Raw genomic sequence first — 23,322 nt, forward strand, 5'->3', positions numbered from 1 at the left:
GTCAAGTATATTGGGATTCTAGGAGTGCTTGGTGTCAGTCTCTCTTGCTGTTCACAAGAGGGTATTCAACATAAGTGCTTTGGGCAATGGTGAGACTATACGCTTATGAACATATTTACATGGTTTCCCATATAATAAGTCCAGTCTTGCACCAAATTGCAATGATGATTATTGAAAATTGGGCCTTTTTAGTCCCGTCTTGTGTTTAATCTGGGTCTGGAGAAGAGTATGTCTAGTATTACCATAGAGTTAGCACTTCTGTTATATAATGAAGCCAGTTAGTGATATTCTACAATTCTAGCTATTCTTTCAGCAAAGAAAAGTCACCCCCCCCCACCAACCATAAACATGCATTATGTTTAAATAATGTATTTTCTATTCTCTTATACACTGGTCTTAAGACTTGAGCATCAACCTGTACTAGTGTTGCTGTGTGCAGGATGAAGTTAAGATCCACGCTGAGCCCTTTTCTAGATTTTCATACAGATTAGATGCCATCAATCACTTTTATTGTCATTTGCAGATCTGGCTAATTATAAATTGAAGACTTGGACCAAGTCTTGGGCTCATCATATACAAATATTCATCATAAATAGATTAGATGTTGATTTTACAGCAGCTGATGTAGTGTAACTATGTCCAGTATCTCAGTAACCTTATTATTATTATTATTATTATTATTATTATTATTATTATCCCATAATTGATCAGAAGATTCTGTTCCTCATATTTATGTGGGTCTCTACATGTTCTTACTTTTCCATGTATTACTACTACTGACATCAGTATTCCACAGGAGATTGTGGATGAGTAATGTCAGTATGGAGGAAGTACAGTGTGGCTATATTTACTGCTGAACATCTGGGTACCAAAAATGTTGGTTTTTCTTCCCTTTTTGGCTAAATATCTGCAAGTTTTAATTCAGTTTTTTTTAAGTCCTCCATGTGAATCATAGTTAAAATATTTTTACACTAGACTGACCCATGCAACTGTCTGTTACATATCAGAACTTCCTTGTTCTTTAACAAAAATGTTCTGTCAATCCTAAAAGATAAATACCTCATACCTTGATCAGTTTGCAGTAAATAATTTCATTGAGAGAGCCCACCGAGTGATTTTGTGAATTTCCATCGCATTTATACAAGAAAAAGAAGTTAGATTTTTCTCGCTTTTCGTTTGCAAGGGGGTTTTGACTGTTGCTTCTTTATTTTCATAGTTTCGGCTCACTCGTCTGAGACCAGAACACTTGCCTTTAAACTGCATGTCATGGAACGTCAGTGTCAGAAGGTGAATACAAAATCAAGCATGTATATCTAATGTAGTGCTTGTACACTTCACTTTTGCCTCGTGAGAGAAACCATTACGCGATCCTGTTTCCCCTCATGAAGCAGAACTGAAACTAGGCTGAATTTTGATTGAGGTAAATGAGTTCTCTGCGACCCCTAGACTCCAAACAATTGAATTCATGAAACTGAGAGGTCTCAAATTGGCCCAATTATGTGACTGAACAGTGTGATTCCATGATTTTTTTTTTTTTTTCAATCCATGAAAAATGCTGCCTGTTTTTGCATTATCTTAAGTGATTGAAATAGCATTTATGCAGCTGTACACCTCTCACAGGAAGTTCTCATAGTAGAGCATGAGATAAAAGGGCGTTCTCTCCTACCAGGAAATGTTTACGGTCTTTTTCAGATGTGTCATAAAAGGTGATAGCTCATGCTGATAATAAGGCATTAACAGTTTAAACTTCTTCTCTGCTGTTGTATAACCACAGGGTCAAAGTGTCAGTTGGACACTGTTTTATCCTGGTAAATTTTTGTCCTAAAAACAGTATAAGGTCACTTTAAAAAAAAGGTTGCACTTGTCAGTGCTCCTCTCTGAGTTGTGAAAGTCATGGTTGTGTGTCGTGGTTTTCTTGGTTTGTGTTTTACACTTATTCTATGCTTGAGTGAACAACAGATATTTGTGGAGCACACTGCATGGGGGGGTAGTGGTGTTGGGTTGGGGATTTTGTGATGATGGTTGCTGACTTACTCACTTTTTCCTGGGTAGCAAAGGGACCCCCCCTACAGCTTGCTCTGGGATCTAGCCAAGTATTGTAATGCACACCCCTGCATCATTTGAATACAGTGCTGCAGTTTCCAACCCTATTTCACATGCTTCGCAACAGAGATACCTTATCCTCTGTCTTTCTGGAAAGAGAAAACCAAACCTTACTCCAGCCTCAACATAGTAAGAGGCAAGAAGTGCCATCAGTCATTCATGTTTTATGTGTTCCTTCTGGCAGCAAAAGGACTACAGAGCAGCACAATTCTTGGTGTACCTGTTTTAAGAGACTATGAAATTTAAATGTAATGGTGGGAGAGATGGTCTATGATGAACCTTAGGAGCAGATGTAATAGGCTGAAACTATGCCCTAAGGCTAATGTCTCCCTTGTGTGCCCCATTTCTAGTGACTATCTCTTCAGGTCATTTGGAATTCAGCTGTTATAGGACACTATAGAGTTTTGAATTTGACCCTGAAGCATGTTTGGGGTACCACAGTAGAGGCATACATGAACCTTAACATAACCAAGCGTATGTTGTTATAATTGCCAAGGTTATTCATTTTTAGAGTATCGTTGTGTCATAATAGAAAATGTGATTTATGTCAGCGGCATAATTATGAGGTGACAGTGTTTTTTAACGTTTTTTGTTTAATTTAGCTGGGTTACTGAATCAATAGCCATGCTTATATTCCATTGCTAACTTACTGCGGTAAAGGGTTCAATTTTCCATTGCAAATTAAATCGCTTAGGTGAACACAAGTCACTCATCCTGAATGACATTTATGCAATAAAGGTTATTAAAGTTATTTCAGTGTTGTATATGAAATCCAGATAAGTTTATGGCTGCTCATATGTTTGAGTGATCGGCTTAACTTATTAGCTTTAACCTGCAATCTCTGTTTATCTTTATCTCTCAGATCTGCAGTGGGTACATGAGTGAATTAGGTCCACTTCTTCACCTGAATATTGTTCAACAGTTAAATTGTGACGAAACAATTGTGTATCTGGCTATTTCTCTTTGCTTAAATATTGTTTTTTGCCATTTAAAAAAAATTCTTTAACTTTTCTTTCAGAGAAAGATGAGGAAGGAGTGTCAGTGTTTAGTTTTTAGGTAATGATACCCAAGTAAGGGGATTTTTTTTTTCTTTAGCTTAATATCAGAATCAGACTTACTGTATTTCACAAAGCATGTTAAGCATAAAATAAATTTTGTCTTGGATGAGTGCACACATGTATTACATGTAACATACTAAACAGACAAGGCTGTGCACAGACTGTACTGAGCTAAGGGAAAAGTGACATACCATGCAATTAATAGAACACAGAATAAAGAGTAATAAAAACCAGCCAATGTGAAAGGAGCTCAGTTGTACATATGTGTGGATATTTGTACATATGCAGATATTAATGTCTGTACGTGTGCAGGTAAAGTAGATGTGCTATAAAATATACTATAAAACTATTATTTACAGAATATTACAGAGAAATATGAACATTTGTACACAATTTACTTGTACTGTAGAGTAGTGCAAGTAAGCATTATGCTACAGGAGGAGTTATTAACAAAGGTCAAAGCTTTTGAATACTAAATAAGGAAATGAATACCAAGAGCCAGTTTTTGCTGCAACATCCTAGGCCGCCAAGGGCCCCCCTGCAATGTCCCACTGCCTGTGCAGCACTGCACCGCTCCCCAATGCTGGACCTTATGGGTGGTGGGCCCACATGGTCTTCCCACGTTGCCTTTTCGGGCTGAGCCTGCCCGGGCTATGTGGGCTGCCCGGCCACCAGGCGCCCGCCAGGGGACACTACCCCAGGCCTGGCTCCAGGAGTAGGTCCCGGTGACCCTCTCCCGGGCAGGGTACACGATTTTCTGTGGCCGTTTTTCATGGTGGGTTTTTGGATCACATTAGTCTGGGTCTTCACTCCAAACCTGTTTGCTCTGGGAGACCCTACCAGGAGCATATTGCTCCTGACAACTTAGCTCTGAAGATCCCTAGACCACAAAAGCCCTTCCACCATGACAAGGCCCTGAGCCAGGAAGGGATCCTGGCCGTGGAACAATGGACCAGCTTTTCACCCTCTCGCGGATTGTTGAGGGGGCATGGGAGTTTGCCAACCCAGTCTACATGTGTTTTGTGGATTTGGAGAAGGCTTATGACTCTTTGTTCCCTGAGATATCTTGTGGGAGGTCCTCCGGGAGTATGGGGTACCAGGGCTGCTACTCCAGGCCATTCAATCTCTGTACTCCCAGAGTGAGAGCTGTGTTCGTATACTCAGCATAAAGTCGGACCCTTTCAGTGTTAGCGTTGGGCTCCGGCAGAGTTGTGCCCTGTCTCCACTCCTGTTTGTGATATTCATGGACAGGGTGTCAAGGCGTAGCCAAGGTCAGGAGGGCATTGTGTGGAGGCTGGAGGGTGGCGTCTCTGCTATTTGCAGACGATGTAGTTCTTTTGGCTGAATCACATGGATGCCAGTGCTCACGGGAGCAGTTTGCAGCTGAGTGTGAAGCGGTTGGTATGCGGATCTGCACCTCCAAATAAGGCCATGGTCTTAGCCGGGAAAAGGATGGCATGCCCACTCCAGGTAAGGGGAAAGGACTTGCCCCAGGTGGAGGAGTTTAAGTATCTCGGGGTCTTGTTCATGAGTGATGGGAAGAGGGATCATGAGATCGGCCACAGGCTGGGACAGGCAGCACCAGTAATGCGGTCACTGTACCAGACTCTAGTGGTGAAGAGGGAGCTGAGCCATAAGGCAAAGCTCTCTGTTTACCGGTCGGTCTACATCCTGACCCTCACCTATGGTCATGAGCAGAGGGTAATGAGATCACGATTACAAGCGGCGGAAATGAGCTTTCTTTGCAGGGTAGCGGGCTACGCACTATTCGATAGGGTGACTAGCTCGGCCATCCGGGAGGAGCTTGGAGTAGAGCCACTACTCCTCCGCATTGAGAGGACCCAGCTGAGGTGGTTTGGGCATCTGATTCAGATGCCCACTGGATGCCTCCCGGTGGGGGTGTACCAGGCATGGCCTACTGGGAAAAGACCTAGGGGTCATCCTAGGACCCGCTGGATTGATTCCATCTCCAAGTTGGCCTGGGAGTGGCTTGGGGTCCCTGAGAAATGAGCTGGAGGAAGTTGCGGGGGACAGGGTCATCTGGGATTCTCTGTTCTCCCAAATGTTACTGCGACCATATCTGGATTAAGCAGTTAACGAAGATGATGCTGATGATACCAATACAACAAATGAATGTTCAAGTGTTCAAATAAAAATTCAAGCCAGCCCTAGCGAAATCACATGTCTGGCATTTTGAATCTATGTATGGATTGTGTTACACCTAAGATTCTAGGTTCATCTCAAGCTTGCCATGACGTTCAGGCCATAACATGTGACCAGTCATACGGCCAGTGGTTGCCACAAAGTAATCGCCCTGTTTGTTCCATTCCAATAAGAATTCAGTTGTGAATCTAGCTGACTGAAATGGAGAGTTACTGTCAGCTGTATGTGTGTGTGAGAGTGCAGAAGTGTATGACCTGCAATGGTTTGGTGGCAGCTGCTTGTGGAGGCTCAGCCAGTCCCCAAATGGAATGAAACCAGAGGATGTACTTGCCATGACCGAGAGACACCTGCTGTCATGTCGTTCCTCATGTAGTGAAAGAGGAAAAAGGCCATGTGTGAAAGTCCTGTAACATTCTGACCTCATCATCTGCTTACTACCTTATAGGAAGCTTAGCATTCTGTAATTACACTAAAAAAGAAGCTGATTGCAGTCCTCGGTTAGCCTGCTAGGTGTTCATTGAGCACAGACACTGTGTCTTCATTATCGCTGGGTCAGAGCCAGTATTCCTTGAGGTAGGGCTTTAATCAGGCATGGTATTAATGTGTAATGGTGTAATCAGCCATAGTGAAATAGGCAGAAAGGGTCTGTCTGAGCTTTGTGTCCAGGTGAGCTTGCTCTCATGTGTCTGTGCCAAGCCTTTTGACTTTCACTGCAATCTCTAGGCAACTGTGCATATCTGTGCTCTCTACAAAGATGTTAAGATGTTTTTGTGCTGTAGAGATGGCATCAGTCTGATGCACTGTGCTTTTGAGGCACTATCAGCACATCTGAGAAAAATAGAATGGATCTGATCCATTTTGATAATAAATCTGGCCTCAAGAATCAAAACATTGCTTGTAACACAGCACAACATAAAGCAAAGTATCTTATATTATTTTAAATGTATTTGTTCTACTTGTAGTCAGAGTATCTTAAGCAGTTTCTAGAACGCCTGCACTTCAAAGGCAACCACAGCAAAACTCGCAGAACTGCATAGCCTTCATATGTGGGTGAACTTAAGAGCAACACCAGGATCCTCCAGGAGCCTGAAGAGCAATCAACACTCTGGCCCTTCTCAGCTTTTCTTGTGCCCACCGGCCACTTATAACCCCCTTCCTACAGACGATCGTCTGTCTACTACACAGCTCTTTCCCACAGGAGCTAACCTTCCTCTCGGATATTTTTAGGTTCTTCCTACACTGCTTTTTCTTTTTTGTCAGTGATTTCTTTCCAGCGAGTTTCCATTGAAGAGAAAGTGATCAGATTTTTTCCCGTTTGCTGTTGTCTGACTATTACATCTACTGCTTTTTTTTCAAGGACATTTTATTTGTCCATGTACGTGGTTTTTCCTGTTAGTTTAAAGAATGTAATGTTGGGGAGATTAAAGTGCTTTGGAGTGATGCTGATGTATTTCTTACCTCAGCAGCTCTAAAGCTCCCCACTCAGCAGTTGATATCGATCTGTGTTTGCAGAGAGGCATCCGCATCACCAAGCCACGTGACTTCATCAGGGTAAGCAAGTTCGTTTGGTCATTTGAGGTACCAGTCTCCTCTCTTTTTATCCAGTCGCGGGCTGGCTACGCTCCAGCCCAGTGCTTACCGAGGCAGCATTTGTGTCCTGGACGTCTACGTTTATAAATCTGGTCAAGGCAGGGTCTGCTGCAGCTGCTTATGCTTGGGCGATTCTGTTTGGACTCATTCACTGAAGCTCTCATTTTTTGGTCAAATAAGCTTTGTCCCAGCTTGGCTTCCTCTCTGTTGACAAAACATACTGATATTTTTTTCACTGACTATTTTGAGCATAAACCATTACAAGATCATGATCTACTTTGAAGCAATTTTATTCCTATGTCCCTTTGGCCTGTTTAGCAGTCTGTGAGTTGATGTTAATGCTAGTCATGCTGGATTTGTGAAAATGTAACCGGTGTGGTGTTGCACATGCCATCAGACCACAAACCATACATGGAGAGTGTGACCATGCAAGCTCAAACATTTTTGCTTGCTGGTTTATTTCAAAATAAACCTGCTTTGTCATCAGATATTGTTGGAATCCTTACAGAGATTCCAAAATACTAGAAAAAACAAGCCTTTAGAAACCTGTTTAATCCTTTAAAAAAAATTTTTAATGTTGCTTTTTGGTGAGTGATTTTATTAAATGTACATAACATTTTTGCGACAGCCCTACTGGAACCCTTGGAACTGGTGTTCTTTCATAAACGTTGGGGACGTGAAGTCCTAGTATGGATCCCTGCCAGTTAATAACTCTGCATTCTTCATACACATAGTTGTGTGGCCGGGAGTTGGTTCAGCTGTGTGATTTGAATGATAGAATTTTTTTCCTTCTTGATTTTCAAATTATTTTCGTCAGTGCGTCATCACTGATGACACTTAAAACGTTCTCTGCCGAGACTGCTTGAATTGTTATGGCCTGCCTTTTGTTGGTGATGATCCAACTGTAGGGCAGTATTCCAAAACTACATGGCATATCCAAGAAGTAATTAAACATGTCAACCTTCTGCAAGTCTCAACAGTGTCAAAGATATTGAAGTAACAGTCTCATGCTAAGATGCCCTCTGTGAGTTATGCAGTAAGCTGCTCAAAGCATTTTAGCAGTGTAATTAGCTAGTTACACACTTACAAATGGTGCAATTATATAGTTATGATTTTCAATGATGTGATTCATTAGCAAGGCCCTTTTTTGCGTGTCTGACTTAATCAGCAACATTATTTCACTTTGCGCTCTTCCAAAGACATAGCAAACACTTGACCCATTTCACTGACCCTTTTACCAGAAAACAAAAGTCAAACCCACACGAACAAACGGCTAATCCGGGAAGACAGGATTTTCGGGGCTTCGTGACATGAGTGTGACATTCTCAGATTTCACACAACCACTGAGCAGCTGGTGGGCTGCTGCCAGCCTGGTTTGAGTCATGTGAAGCTCAAGTCACCTGACTCGTGTAGGGGTATTGTTGCTTAGGCTGGTCTGAAGGCCTACTGACATTTAACCGTAGAAAAGCTGCCAGGCCACATCAATTGTATGTGGGATCATAGAACAAAAAGCACTTTTTCCACTCAAGTTGGTGGAGTTTCTAAACACTGTCCAGTCACTGTCCATGCTATTAGACACATCTGCTTCAATAGTCAATTTTGTTGATGTAAAGTCATAAACATTTGCAAATCTTTTGTAACATTGTAACATGGTAAGTGGAGCTGATAATATGGACAGTGAGAGACACACTGCCGTTAATCTTATATATCAGGTTCTCGCTGTCCTGCTTGGTCTCTGCAGTTGTTTATGAGGCACAGGGTGGGGACTTTTTTTTGCTCGCAGGAGTTGCATTTCATGCTGCTCTGACCCTGTTGACCACTTGTTAAAAAGGGATGAAAGAGACAATCTCTTCTCCTCAGCACCACACCAAATTCCTCAAGAGCTGCACAGACTTGCTGTTGTAAATTTGCATCCCTTAAGTCCTTGTCAGATTTATCTGTATACTTGTAGCATAGCAACCTGGGCTTATTTGTAAACTAATAAATAGACTTGCTATAGAGTGAGATGTTATTTTGGTGAATAGGGCTTTGTCATTAAGCAGTAAAACATTACTGATTACTTGATTTAAAAAAAGGTCAATACATTTTTACACACACACACAGGGTGAGTCAAAAGTCACAGGACACTTATTTTATTTCATTTTTTTATTTTATTATCAATTTTTATCTCTGGGGTCATCGCAAACAAATTATGTATGCTGAGAAAATCCACAACAAATACCACCTTCAGCACCACATTGTGGAGGCTTGTGACAGCATAAAAAAATAAAATGGTGTCCTGTGACTTTTGACTCGTCGTGTGTGTGTGTGTGTGTGTGTGTGTGTGTGTATATATATATATATATATATATATATATATATATATATATATATATATATATACCCCAATTCCAATGAAGTTGGGACGTTGTGTAAAACATAAAAACAGAACACAATGTTTTGCAAATCCTTTTCAACCTATATTCAATTGAATATACTTAAAAAGACAAGATATTTAATGTTCAAACAGATAAACTTTACTGTTTTTTGCAAATATTCACTCATTTTGAATTTGATGCCTGCAATGCGTTCGAAAGAAGTTGGGACAGGGGCATGTTTACCACTGTGTTACACCTTTCCTTTTAACAACACTCAATAAGCGTTTGGGAACTGAGGACAGTAATTGTTGAAGCTTTGTAGGTGGAATTCTTTCCCATTCGTGCTTGATGTACAACTTCAGTTGCTCAACAGTCCGGGGTCTCCGTTGTCGTATTTTGCGCTTCATAATGCGCCACACGTTTTCAACGGGAGACAGGTCTGGACAGCAGGCAGGCCAGTATAGTACCCGCACTCTTTTACTACGAAGCCACGCTGTTGTAACGTGCAAAATGTGGCTTGGTATTGTCTTGCTGAAATAAGCAGGACGTCCCTGAAAAAGACGTTGCTTGGATGGCAGCATATGTTGCTCCAAAACCTGTATGTACCTTTCAGCATTAATAGTGCCTTCACGGATGTGCAAGTTACCCATGCCATGGGCACTAACACACCCCCATACCATCAGAGATGCTGGCTTTTGAACTTTGCACTGGTAACAATCCGGACAGTCCTTTTCCTCATTGGCCCAGAGGACACGACGTCCACGATTTCCAAAAACAATTTGAAATGTGGACTCGTCAGACCACAGGACACTTTTCCACTTTGTGTCAGTCCATCTCAGATGAGCTCGGGCTGAGAGAAGCCAGCGGAGTTTCTGGGTGTTGTTGATATATGGCTTTCACTTTGCATAGAGTTTTAACTTGCACTTGTAGATGGAGCGACGAACTGTGTTCACTGACAGTGGTTTTCTGAAGTGTTCCTGAGCCCATGTGGTAATATCTGTTACAGAATGATGTCAGTTTTTAATGCAGTGCCGCCTGAGGGATGGAAGGTCACGGGCATTTGATGTTGGTTTTCTGCCTTGCTGCTTACTTGCAGAGATTTCTCCAGATTCACTGAATCTTCTGATGATATTATGGACTGTAGATGATGAAATCCCTAAATTCCTTGCAATTGCACATTGAGAAACGTTCTTAAACTGTTGGACTATTTGCTCACGCAGTGGTGAACCTTGCTCCGTCCTTACTTGTGAGCGACTGAGCGTTTCAGGGATGCTCCCTTTATACCCAGTCATGACACTCACCTGTTTCCAATTAACCTGTTCACCTGTGGAATTTTCCAATCAGGTGTTTTTTGAGCATTCCTCAACTTTCCCAGGCTTTTGTTGCCCCTGTCCCAACTTCTTGGCAACGTGTTTCAGGCATCAAATTCAAAATGAATAAATATTTACAAAAAAAAAAAGTTTATCCATTTGAACATTAAATATCTTGCTTTGTAGTGTATTAAATTGAATATAGGTTGAAAAGGATTTGCAAATCATCGTATTCTGTTTTTATTTGTTTTACACAACATCCCAACTTCATTGTAATTGGGTGTGTGTATATGTAATTAGGGTTGTGGGGAAAAATCTGTTCTTAGATGCATCACGATGTGGACATGAAAGATTCTGAAACGATTCACAAATGTCATTGATTCTCTAAATTTTCATTTATAACGTTGATGGAATGCAAAGGGGGGAACTTGGAAGTGGGTAAGTGCAGTGCCCAGACAGTCTGTGGCAACACAGCAAAAACACCTGGATGAGTGAGAATACAACTGGGACCCTCTGTGTTAAAGCCAGGTTAGATCAAGAGTCACAACACAAATGTTCAGAAGAGACATTTTGTCCTTTTAACAAAAATCAGACCACCTTGGGTGCCACAACATTTATGTTGTATGTCTGAGTATAGGCTAAAAACATTATGAATGAAAAAACAGACTTACTTTGCTCTGCTTTAAGTTTTAGGTCCGCTATAGCCGCTTTCCACCCCTTTCCATTGGGAAACTTTTCCTCACACGTCTTCTTCTATTGGCTGCTCCCTTTAGGAGTCGCCACAGCGGATCATCTGCCTCCATCTTGCCCTATCCATTGCCTCCTCTACTTTCACACCAACCATCTCCATGTCCACCTTCACTACATCCATAAACCTTCTCTGAGGTCTACCTCTTCTCCTTGTACCCGGCAGCTCCATCTCCCAACATTCTTTGCCCAATATATCCACTACTCCTCCTCAACACATGTCCAAACCATCTCAACCTGGCCTCTCTGGCTTTATCTCCAAACTGCTCCACCTTCACTGTCCCTCTGATCTGCTCATTTCTAATCTTGTCCAGCCTTGTCACTCCCAACGAAAATCTCAGCATCTCCGCCACCTCCAGCTCAGCCTCCTGTCTTTTAGACAGAGCCACAGTCTCCAAACCATACATCATAGCAGGACGCACTACTGTCTTGTAAACCTTCCCTTTCACTCTTGCTGCTATCCTTCTGTCACACAGCAGCCCTAACATCCATCTCCACCCACTCCATCCTGCCTGCACCCTCTTCCTCACCTCTTTTTTGCACTGTCCATTGCTCTGGATGGTTGACCCAAGATATTTGAAGTCATCCACCTTTACAACCTCTACTCCTTGCATCTTCACCTTTCCACCTGCCTCCCTCTCATTCACACACATGTATTCCGTCTTGTCTCTACTGACCTTCATTCCTCTCCTCTTCAGTGCAAACCTCCACCTGTCCAGATTCTCTTCCACCTGCTCTCTACTCTCACCACAGATTACAATGTCATCTGCAAACATCATGGTCCATGGAGCCTCTCGAGGGAGGTATCCAGGAGGCATCCTAACCAGATGCCCGAACCACCTCAGCTGGCTCCTCTCGACGTGAAGAAGCAGCGGCTCTACTCAGAGTACCTCCCGGATGACCAAACTTCTCACCCTATCTCTAAAAGAGAGTCCAGACACCCTGCGGAAACTCGGCTGCTTGTATTCGCAATCTTATTCTTTCGGTCATTACCCAAAGCTCATGACCGTAGGTGAGGGTGGGAACGTAGATCAACTGGTAAATCGAGAGCCTTGCCTTATGGCTCAGCTCTTTCTTTACCACAACAGACCGGTAAAGAGCCCGCATCACTGCTGACCCAGCACCAATCCGCCTGTCAATCTCCCGCTCCCTTGTACCATCACTCGTGAACAAGACTCCGAGATACTTGAACTCCTCCACTTGAGGCAAGAGCCTATCCCCGACCCAGAGAGGGTTCTCCGCCCTTTTCTGCCTGAGAACCATGGTCTCGGATTTAGAGGTACTGATTCTCAACCCGGCCGCTTCACACTCGGCTGCAAACCGATCCAGCGAAAGCTGAAGTTCGCGGCCTGATGTCCCCAGTAGGACCACATCATCTGCAAACAGCAGCGATGTGACCCTGAGGTGACCAAACCGGACACCCTCCATCCTCTGACTGCGCCTAGAAATTCTGTCCATAAAAATTATGAATAGAATCAGTGACAAAGGGCAGCCCTGACGGAGTCCAACTCTCACTGGGAATGAGTCTGACTTACTGCCAGCTATGCGAACCAAACTCCAGCTTTGTTTGTACAGGGCCTGAATGGCTCGTAGCAAAGAACCATGTACCCCGTACTCCCGAAGCACCTCCCACAGAATACCCCAGGTAACACAGTCGAATGCTTTCTCCAGATCCACAAAGCACATGTGGACTGGTTGGGCAAACTCCCATGAACCCTTCAGAATCCTGGACAGGGTAAAGAGTTGGTCCAGTGTTCCACGACCAGGGCGGAACCCGCACTGTTCCTCCTGGATCCGAGGTTCGACTATAAACCGGACTCTCTTCTCCAGTCCCCCTGCATAGACCTTACCTGGGAGGCTGAGGAGTGTGATTCCACTGTAGTTGGAACACACCCTCCGGTCCCCTTTTTTAAAAAGAGGCACAACCACCCCAGTCTGCCAATCCAGTGGCACCATCCCCGATGTCCACGCAATGTTGAAAAGGCGTGTCAGCCCCACAACATCCAGAGCCTTGAGGATCTCATCCAACCCTGGAGCCTTGCCACCAAGGAGCTTCTTAACTACCTTAGCAACTTCGGCCTCAGTAATGGACAAGCCTATTCCCATGCCCCCAGACTCTGCCTCCTCACTGGAGAACGTGTCGGTGGGATTGAGAGGGTCCTCAAAGTATTCCTTCCACCGCCCAATGACATCTTCAGTCGAAGTCAGCAGCACACCATCTCCACTATATACTGTGCTAGTGGCACACTGCTTTCCCCTTCAGAGTCGCCTGAAGGTTTGCTTCCCGGTAGGACTCCTTCAGCTTGACGGCATCTCTCACCTGGCGTGTCCACCACCGGGTTCGAGGATTACCGCCCCGACAGGCACCAACTACCTTTCAGCCACAGCTACAGCCAGCCGCTTCAACAATGAAGGAGCGGAACATGGCCCATTCCGAGTCAATGTCCCCCACCTCCCCCGATATCTGGTCAAAGTTCTGACGGAGGTGTGAGTTGAAGATCAATCTGGCAGGTTCTTCTGCCAGACGTTCCCAGCAAACCCTCACTATACGTTTGGGCTTGCCTGCTCTGACCGGCATCTTCCCCCACCACCTGATCCAATTCACCACCAGGTGGTGATCAGTTGACAGCTCAGCTCCTCTCTTTACCCAAACCCCTTCTACTGCCCCTCCTGTTGGTGGTGGGTCGATGGGAGGGGGGACTTATGTAACTCCTTCGGGCTGGGCCTGGCCGGGCACCATGAGTAAATGCCTGGCCACCAGTCGCTCACTGGCGAGCCCCTCGCCCAGGCCTGGCTCCAGGGTGGGGCCCCGGTAACCCTGTTCCAGGCAGGGTACACAAGTCCTGTTTTCATATTTTCATAGGGGTTATTATGGATCACAATTTGTCTGACCTGTCACCTAGGACCAGTTTGCCATGGGAGACCCAACCAGGAGCTTTTGGTCCAGACAACATAGCTCCTAGGATCATTCAAGCACACAAATCCCTCCACCACGATAAGGTGGTGAAACTCGAAGTTATAAAATCACTTAAGAAAACGGGCAGGGCGGCTGTAATGTGCTGCGTGTACATCCACTGCCACAGGACCTTATTTCACAGTAACTGCACATTTTATCGCAGATGAGTGGCAGCGTCTGATGTGCTCCAAACAAAAGCAGTGAATCAGAGTCTTCCAGTTCACTCACCACATCACTTCCATTTGTTTTATTAATAAAATATATAGGAAGTGAGTTCATCATAGATCATTACAAATACTTCACTTTAAAAGTACCAAGTCACAGTGAGGGGGGAAAAAAGAGATCCTGTATAGAAAAAGGATGCATCAAGATGCATCGATAATCGTTTTATAATCGCATCTCGGCCCTCTGAATTGAAATCAAATTGTGAGTTGCCACCATCAAGAGATTCCCACCCCTTGTGTGTGTGTGTGTGTATCAGTCTTTGTGTCCACTGTTTGCCTTTATTACAGCTTTATTACAGACTTGGAGGAATAATTATTCTATGCCTCTAAAGTTCAGTCTTAGAAGTTCAGTCTTAGAAGCCTCCCATGATCCTAGTAATCCCAAGCACATTCAGTGATGACATCTGTGGTGGTCAGTCCATTGTTCTGAGAACACCAGCAGCTTCTTTGTTTGATTTTGAGTTTCCTTTTTTTCAGCAACTGCTGTCTGGCAGCTGCACATGATTGATTAGTTACTAATGTAATCTATAGTGATAGCCCTAGTGGTTTACTGGCTACGATGAATAAAGTTGTTGTTCAATCCCTGTCGGGTTACTGGCTGATTATACTGGTCTAATTATACCCTTTGGCACCATGTCCTGTTTGTAATTGGGTAATTAATTTCTTTGAGGTTGTAAAGAAATCATCTTTATCAGGTGTACCATGTGGAGTTGTTTGGCCTGGTCATAGAAGGTGAACTATAGTCAGGTAGGTTTCTCTGCCCAGTGTAAACACACTGCTGTAAGGTCATAGAGCGCCAAGTCACGTGCTCAGTTATCCATTAGCAAGCTGGCTAACTTTTTGTTTTTCTGAGAGAGACAGAGAGTCAGGGCAACATGTCATAAACAGCGTATCAGCCACTATCAGTATTGTTTAGCCACTCTGCATTGTGGCAAAGTTCAGCCTAAAGTATCAGTTCAAAATATCAAAATCAAAATATAAGTTATAGAACTGATATCTGATGTCTGTTTGGCTGAGCCATGTTCTAAGCCATTGTAAAATACCTGTAAAAAATACTGTTAAATACTCTATGTAAAAAATACAAATATGCACGCCTTTGAACACCTCACAACTGAAATGTATTTTACTATACCATGGCACAAAAAAACCCTTTTGGGTATTAATGGAATGATCTTCAACTGAAATGCTGCTTACATGGTCCACCAAGTATAGATGCAGTAAGCATCAGTTTTTTTTGTGTAAACTGAGGGGCTGGCAACTCAACTTTGTTCTTAAGTAGAACTAGGCTGGTCAGCTGCTAGCAAACAGGCTAAAAGATAGCCAACAGCCTGAACAACTCACTCATTAATATGATAGGCTCAAATTAAAGTATCTATGGAATGAGTAACTGTAAAATGGCAGTTTACAAGTATCACTTAAATATCACTTGAACGGATAACATTCTTCAGATCTTTTTGTTTCAGTCACAAGTAGCGTAAAATGCAGGCTGTTTATCCCAAACGGCTCTGTATTCCCTAAATAGTGTGCTAGGTATAAAGTTTAGAAAGTCTAGTCTCTACAGCCAAATAGTGCATCATTTATTGAGGAAATATGTGACTGAATCCCAAATGACTATTTCTTAGCTATATTATGCACTGTTTTTGTGCAAGATCCAGTATTTAAATTCCTGCTTAGAGCTGTGTAGGAAGCAGGGAGCCGTTTGCAATTCAGCCCCAGCACGAGAAGAGGGGTGCTGCTGGTTTGGTGACCGAAAAGTACTTATAAAGGAAATGTTTTTGCATTAAACGGTGCTGTTATCATTTGATCATTGTTCATTTATTTATATTTATATATATATATATATATATATATATATATATATATATATATATATATATATATAGCAATAGACGACCGATCTCATTCAGCATTCCATGGTTGCTTGGCAATGTTACCATAATCTGAAAGAACTGCATTTCTTGGCAGAATACTTATGCTGATTATAATTAATAATAGCCTAAATTATTTTCTGAAGATTTGTGCATTTTATCTTTTTTTTTTTGGCTACCACTTTATAAAAGCAGTCACTTGAGGCGATTTTATCACAGGGAGAAGAGTTTGACACTTCGCACCATGTCTAAGAACACCCTTCCCGTGATGAAATCGCCGTAATACACAGCCTCAAGTAGCTTATTGCTTTTATAATTGTCCATCTTATCACATATGGATATTTGCTTTTGACATGGTACTTTGTTGTAGTTGTGCTGTGTTTCTTTCAAAAAAGTCCCAAGAACCAGTATTTTTAGATTCATTTTAGTGTGCCTGTCTAGCAGAACCAGTTGCCTGGTGTGTCCTCATGTACAATTAGAAAAACATTCTTTAATTTGAATGCTAAATCCACCTGTTTAAAAAGGAACTGTAGTTTATTAGGAATGAAATAAAAATATAATTCATGTTTTTTGGATCTAATAGCACTGGTTGAACAATTGTTTTTTTTGGTGAACTGTTAATCGGTTAGTAATTTACATCCCTAGTCAGTGTAGTTACAGTCTGATTTATGCAAAGCTGTGTTGCACAACAAGCCTCAAAGCCAAGGTCCTGCTCACACACACCCTGACATAATGGGCCAAGCTCCCACTATGGAGGCATTATGGATGCGCTGGGAACGAAGCTGCTTCTATTGAGAGACAAACAAGGAGCTTCAGTTCAGGCAAAATCCTCAAAAATGCTGCCCTCCGCTGTCTTAGAAACCCAGGCTCAATGCTGCACCTCCCAGTTATTTAAAGACTGTCTCATTGTTTTGAATTCTTAGTTATAACAGTTGTCTTGCTGCTCTGCCCTACTTGGAGCTTGGTTGGAGCAAACAGGCAACCAAGTGTTTCTCTTGCTGAAAGAGTCAAGTACTGATGGCCTCAGCCAGAGAGGCTTTGGTTAATTGTTCTTTTCCCTCCTTTAAATATTGTTCTTTTTCATTCGATTTATTTTTTAGGTTTAGATCAGTTTCAGTTTGTTTTAGTAAGGCTGTTCAAATGCCACCAAAAGCATCACTACACATCTGCTACTATGCTGTTGCTCTCATTTCTACAGGATGCAAGCAGTCTGGCCTTAGTTTTCTTCTTGAAGTTTGATAGAATATCACCGCTAAGGTTTCCACACTGGCTGTTTTAAGTTTCCACATTTTAAATAATTTTTGATTTCAGTACAAAGGATAAGTTGCATTTAGGTTGCATTTAAAATCAGTTGCCAACCCTAACAGTGGCCTCTTAGTTAGTCTAATGGTAGCAATTATTTTTTTAAGGTTAAAAAATAAGCGGCGGTACGGTGGCGTAGTGGGTAGCGCTATCGCCTCACAGCGAGGAGGGCCTGGGTTCGATTCCCCGACCGGGCGGCCAGGGTCCTCTCTGTGTGGAGTTTGCATGTTCTCCCCGTGTCTGCGTGGGTTTCCTCCGGGTTCTCCGGTTTCCTCCCACAGTCCAAAGACATGCAGTCAGGCCAATTGGACATGCTAAACTGTCCCTAGGTGTGATTGTGTGAGTGACTGTCTGTGTCTGTCTGTCTGCCCTGCGATGGACTGGCGACCTGTCCAGGGTGTATCCTGCCTTCCGCCCGAAGACTGCTGGGATAGGCTCCAGCATCCCCCCGCGACCCTGACGGAGTAGCGGCTTAGAAAATGGATGGATGGATGGATGGTTAAAAAATAATGAAATTCTTTGCTGGGTTAGTTGAATACATAGTTAGTTGAATACATTTTTGCCAGGCATCCATGCTGCCTCGCCTCCAAATGCAAAAGACTGCACTGCTTGCCATGTGGCTGTTGAAATTGCAAGAGCAAAGATACCTGTGTGAAAGCACTTTGAATGATCAGATGTTAAGTAAAATGCTTGGTGCCAAATTTATGATAAGCGACTATATGGTGCGGCACGGTGGCGTGGTGGGTAGCGCTGTCGCCTCACAGCGGGGAGGGCCTGGGTTCGATTCCCCGGCCGGGTGATCAGGGTTCTCTCTGTGTGGAGTTTGCCTGTTCTCCCCGTGTCTGCGTGGGTTTCCTCCGGGTTCTCCGGTTTCCTCCCACAGTCCAAAGACATGCAGTCAGGCCAATTGGACATGCTAAATTACCCCTGGGTGTGAGTGACTGTCTGTGTCTGTCTGTGTCTGCCCTGCGATGGACTGGCGACCTGTCCAGGGTGTATCCTGCCTTCCGCCCGAAGACTGCTGGGATAGGCTCCAGCACCCCCCTGCGACCCTGACGGAGGAGCGGCTTAGAAAATGGATGGACTATATCAGAAGCATGAATTTTGATGAATCATCTCAAATATGTAAATCGTGATACTTACCCATGCATCCAGTCCAGCTCTTTCATGTAGCAGCGGCAGCTGGGAATACTTGTTCTTTACTTTGTCCCTTTCTTGTCTAACTGAACAGTTTTAAAGCCTTTTTAAAATTTGGCAGCACACACAGCAGATCTGTTCATTGTCATGAAATCTGTCATCAAATTTTTGTTGCTATGAGACCAGTCTACTCTGCACATTGGTACAGTTGAGGAGCTGCTCTGCAATTATCACATCAACCAGATAATCACAGTTTAGTTAAGTGATATGACTGGATCTCTATGAAGTTTTACTTACATGATAGATGCTCAGCAAAACAATAATTAACATGGAAAAAAAGCTTCGAATGATTGTAAGGGTAGTTGTTCATATACACTCAATGGCCACTTTATTAGGTACTGTTCAGTTGCATGTTAACACAAATAGCTAATCAGCCAATCACATGGCTGCAACTCAATGCATTTAGGCATGTAGAGGCAGTCAAGACATCTTGTTGAAGTACAAACCGAGCATCAGAACGGGGAAGAAATGTGTTTTATTTGACTTTGAACGTGGCGTGGTTGTTGGTGCCAGACGGGCTGGTCTGAGTATTTCAGAAACTGCTGATCTACTGGGATTTTCACGCACAACCATCTCTAGGGTTTACAGAGAACGGTCCGAAAAAGAGAAAATATCCAGTGAGCGGCAGTTGTGTGGATGAAAATGCCTTGTTGATGTGAGAGGTCAGAGGAGAACGGGCAGACTGGTTCCAGATGATAGAAAGGCATCAGCAACTCAAATAACCAACCAAAATCTCTGAGGAATGTTTCCAACACCTTGTTGAAAGTATGCCACGAAGAATTAAGGCGGTTCTGAAGGCAAAAGGGGGTCCAACCTTTTACTAGCAGTTTAGTACCTAATAAAGTGGCCAGTGAGTGTATATATCAATGAGCATTAAAATCCTATAAAATGCTCTTCAGGCCAGTTATAATTTTGTGATACACATTGGACATTGTGAGAATTCCTTCAAGTTTTGCAGTGCTGTAGTTTTGCCTTATCACTCACCCTTATTAGTGACTTTGTATAACATTCTCTTTGTTCATTTTTCATAGAAGTCTCTTGTCCTGTGTACAGCAATTTGCTTAAAAAAATCAGCAGGGCTTCCAGCTTTCTGATCAAAACAGGTTTTGCTATAGCTGATTTTGATTCCCATGAGAAAGTTTCTTTGTTTAATGGGGAGTAATTTTAATGAAGTTGAGCCACTCTTCTACGAAAAGCGCACCAGAGCTGGTTCTCTGGTGCAGTGCCACAACCCAGCGCACTGCAATTCTTAAGCAGTCATTGTTGAATAACCCTTTTTTAGTGCACCCTTGTAAAAATTTTATAGTGCTATTGAAATGTGCTTGCGTTATTTCAAGAGAGTGAAGTATTACTATGCAACCCGACTTGAAGAAAAAGCATCTTGCTGCTGTGCCACATTTTAGTTTCCAGCTTTTTTGTGGGGATTTTTTCTTCTTAAATAATGTCTTTTTGTTTTTATTTAATCCTTGGTAGAGACAGGAAAAATTTACATCTTGGTGCTTTGCTACACTTTGTTTTCCACTTTAGTTGAAATGAAGAGAGATGAGGAGGGGAATCTACGCTTTTTTTTTTTTTTTTTTTTTTTTTGCATTAAGGGACAGTTCTCGCTACCTCCCACGAGAGAGCAGGCTTATGGAGAAATGACTTTCTCACTGACTCATCTGCTGCTCCCCAGCTGAATCTTTTGCGTTATGGGGAGAATTATGAGTGGGAGGGTGAAGGCCTCTGTGATTTCCTGCCCCTTTTCTGTGAATGTATGTGTGTCTTACTCAGTGACACTGGCAGAGTCTGGCTTTTTTGGCAGTGGATTGCATAGTTAGATGCTTGTACATATGTGTGGTTGGCAGGGACGTGCTGGTAGTATGGTTCCCACTCTTGCCTTTGTAGTCTAGTGTTTGTTTACTAGTACCATTAATAGAATCTGCCCTTGTATGTATGAGAGGAGTTTAGTTTTCACATGTGGGCTATTCCAGTTCATTAACACTTAGCACTCTCTGGTCTTTCCCTTCTCTGAACACAAGCTTCACCTCATCAACTCTTGCTTGCTTGTTTTTGTGTGTGTGTGTGTGTGTGTGTGTGTGTGTGTGTGTATATTTATTTTGTGTGTGTGTGTATGTATGTATGTATGTATGTATTTTTTTTTCGCTGACTGTGTAAGGATAGAAAATGTGTAAAGCAAACTATAGAATATGCCTAATTGTTTAGGAATAACATTGCATCATCCATACATTTGAGTGCTTGTTGTAAAAGATGAGGTCTTGTCTTGTGTTTATCATGGTGTCTATGATCCTCCCTAAAAGTGCAGTGAAAACATTACTGACCAGGTTACGTCAGAAGCTCTTTCTTGCTGTCAAACACTTGGCTATTGGATTGGATTGGATTGGATTGGATTTGTGTAGTTTTTATTTGTTTGTTAGACAAACATCATTAAAATAGCTCATAATGTCAGTTTTAAGAAATCCCCAGAAGAGAGAGTGAGGTGAACTGTATATTTTTTGTGGGAAATCCTAAGTGTGGCTTCCCCTAATGTTCTCACACTTTGCCCACACTGATAAACTGCCAAACAGAACGGTTGTGACTCATGTCTCTATTGAATGTGTACAGTGCAGATACGTTGAGCCATTGTGGTGTTTGTTTAGCACTGTGATGTTACCGTTATGCTAATGAATTTGAATAGTATCAGCTTTGAGTCAGCTTTGTTTTCTGTATATCTCCACCCATAAGAAGAAAAAATTTAACGTCCCTCTCATGTTACTTTTGTTTTGGAAGATGCCCCTCAATTGAAAAACAGTCTTGCATGCAGGCTAAAATCATTGTTTCCATTCTCAAATTAGTGAGTGTGACTGTCAAGTTCTGCATTTTAATGAATTCAGCACTTAGTATTTGCAAAATTTGATGAGATTAATGATAGCACTGTACCAAAAGGCAACACCACATTATATAATAAGTAACCTTAGACCAGGAAGTAGCGGATGAGTGGACTGTGATGTTATTATCATGATAAATTATTGTTGTTGTTGTTGTTGTTGTTGTTATTGTTGTTATTATTATTATTATTATTGTTGTTGTTGTTGTTGTTGTTATCGATGATAATAATAATAATAATAATAGCAACAATAATAATAACCTTTATTATATAGCACTTTGCATGCCTGTGGCAACTCAAAGTGCTTTACAGACAGCTGATAAAGCTAAACAGTAATAGAAGAAATCGAGTATTAATTCAAAATCATGTAAGACAATGACGGACAAAATTAAAAAGATAAATATTAGGAGATGTAGTTTTAATTAAGCGCTAAGTTAAAGAGAGACATCTTTTAAATGTTTCTAAAAGTGCACAAAATTTGACTGACTAATAAAAGGTGAAATTGGCTTCCCCAGTTCAGAAGCATAATAACTAAAAGAAGCCTCTCTGTATTTTTCTGTATTTTATTGAAGATATTTGCAGAAGGGCTGAAGCTGCAAATTCTGATATACTAATATCATGTGCTGGAGCAAAGTCAGAAATGTTATGCAAGCAGGTACTAGATCATTTTGCACCTTAAAAACTAGTAGCAGAACTTTTAAAATCGTGGGTGTCATCAGTGAAGAACACCGACAGAAGGCTTTGTTAAAAAGGAGTTAAAAAGGAGTTAAAAAGGAGTAAAAAGTATTTTTTATTAGATGTTATGTGCAGTATGTGAAACATTTAATAATGAATACATCATTGTACTATGTTTTCATAGTCTTTTTCAATGCAGGGCTACTGTTTTGCTTGTGTGTTTGTGTCAACTTATGAAAAAATGGAATAATGGGAATTATCTGGACAGTTTTGTGATAGCTGAACAGCTAACCCAGCTGCGAAGATGGTCTTGCATGCCTTACGTATATCAACGTAGTTAAATAGTCTAGATCTGCATCAAGTCTGTCTTCTCAAGCTACGTTCTATCGGTGCCACATTCATGGAAAGGTCAGTGCTCACTCAAGAAGCTGGTAGATGTTGGTGTACTCATGATTACACTGAATAGTAGTGTTGGATTCCTCATAGTTACTACATTATTGGTGTATATATAGTCTCTACCCATGGGTTTTGAATCCCCTCTGTACCTATTTTGATTCTGCACAAGCAAAATGATCACAGCAGTGTAATAATAAAAAGCAACTATCAAAGCAAACTAATTTCTTTGATAGAACTAGTGCTGTCTGATAGGTTACAGCACTCTTGTGTGGCGTGTTTAGCAGGTGAGTATTGGTGTGGTGCACACTAACAAACACACATAATGGTTGTTTCAGGTTAAACATATAGGCTGAATAAATGGATGTCTGGAGCTTTAGTGCATTTAATCGTTTATTCATGTAAACTGTATTCAAATGCTTGTCATATTGATGGCAGTTTAGGTTAAGGGTATATTTGCGTATAGTGTGAATTTTAAGATTTGCAAATACCAAATAATTTGTAACTGTCCAT

At 42.1% G+C, this 23,322-nt stretch overlaps 1 long non-coding RNA gene across 4 annotated transcripts in view; it reads left to right on the forward strand.

The window, feature by feature from the left end:
• LOC119262446 overlaps positions 1 to 23,322 on the forward strand; it is a 124,927-nt gene that overhangs the window by 17,772 nt on the left and 83,833 nt on the right. The gene's annotated exons all lie outside the window — the stretch shown is intronic.

The sequence above is a fragment of the Pygocentrus nattereri genome, chromosome 2 (assembly GCF_015220715.1).
Source record: "Pygocentrus nattereri isolate fPygNat1 chromosome 2, fPygNat1.pri, whole genome shotgun sequence".
NCBI lineage: Eukaryota > Metazoa > Chordata > Actinopteri > Characiformes > Serrasalmidae > Pygocentrus > Pygocentrus nattereri.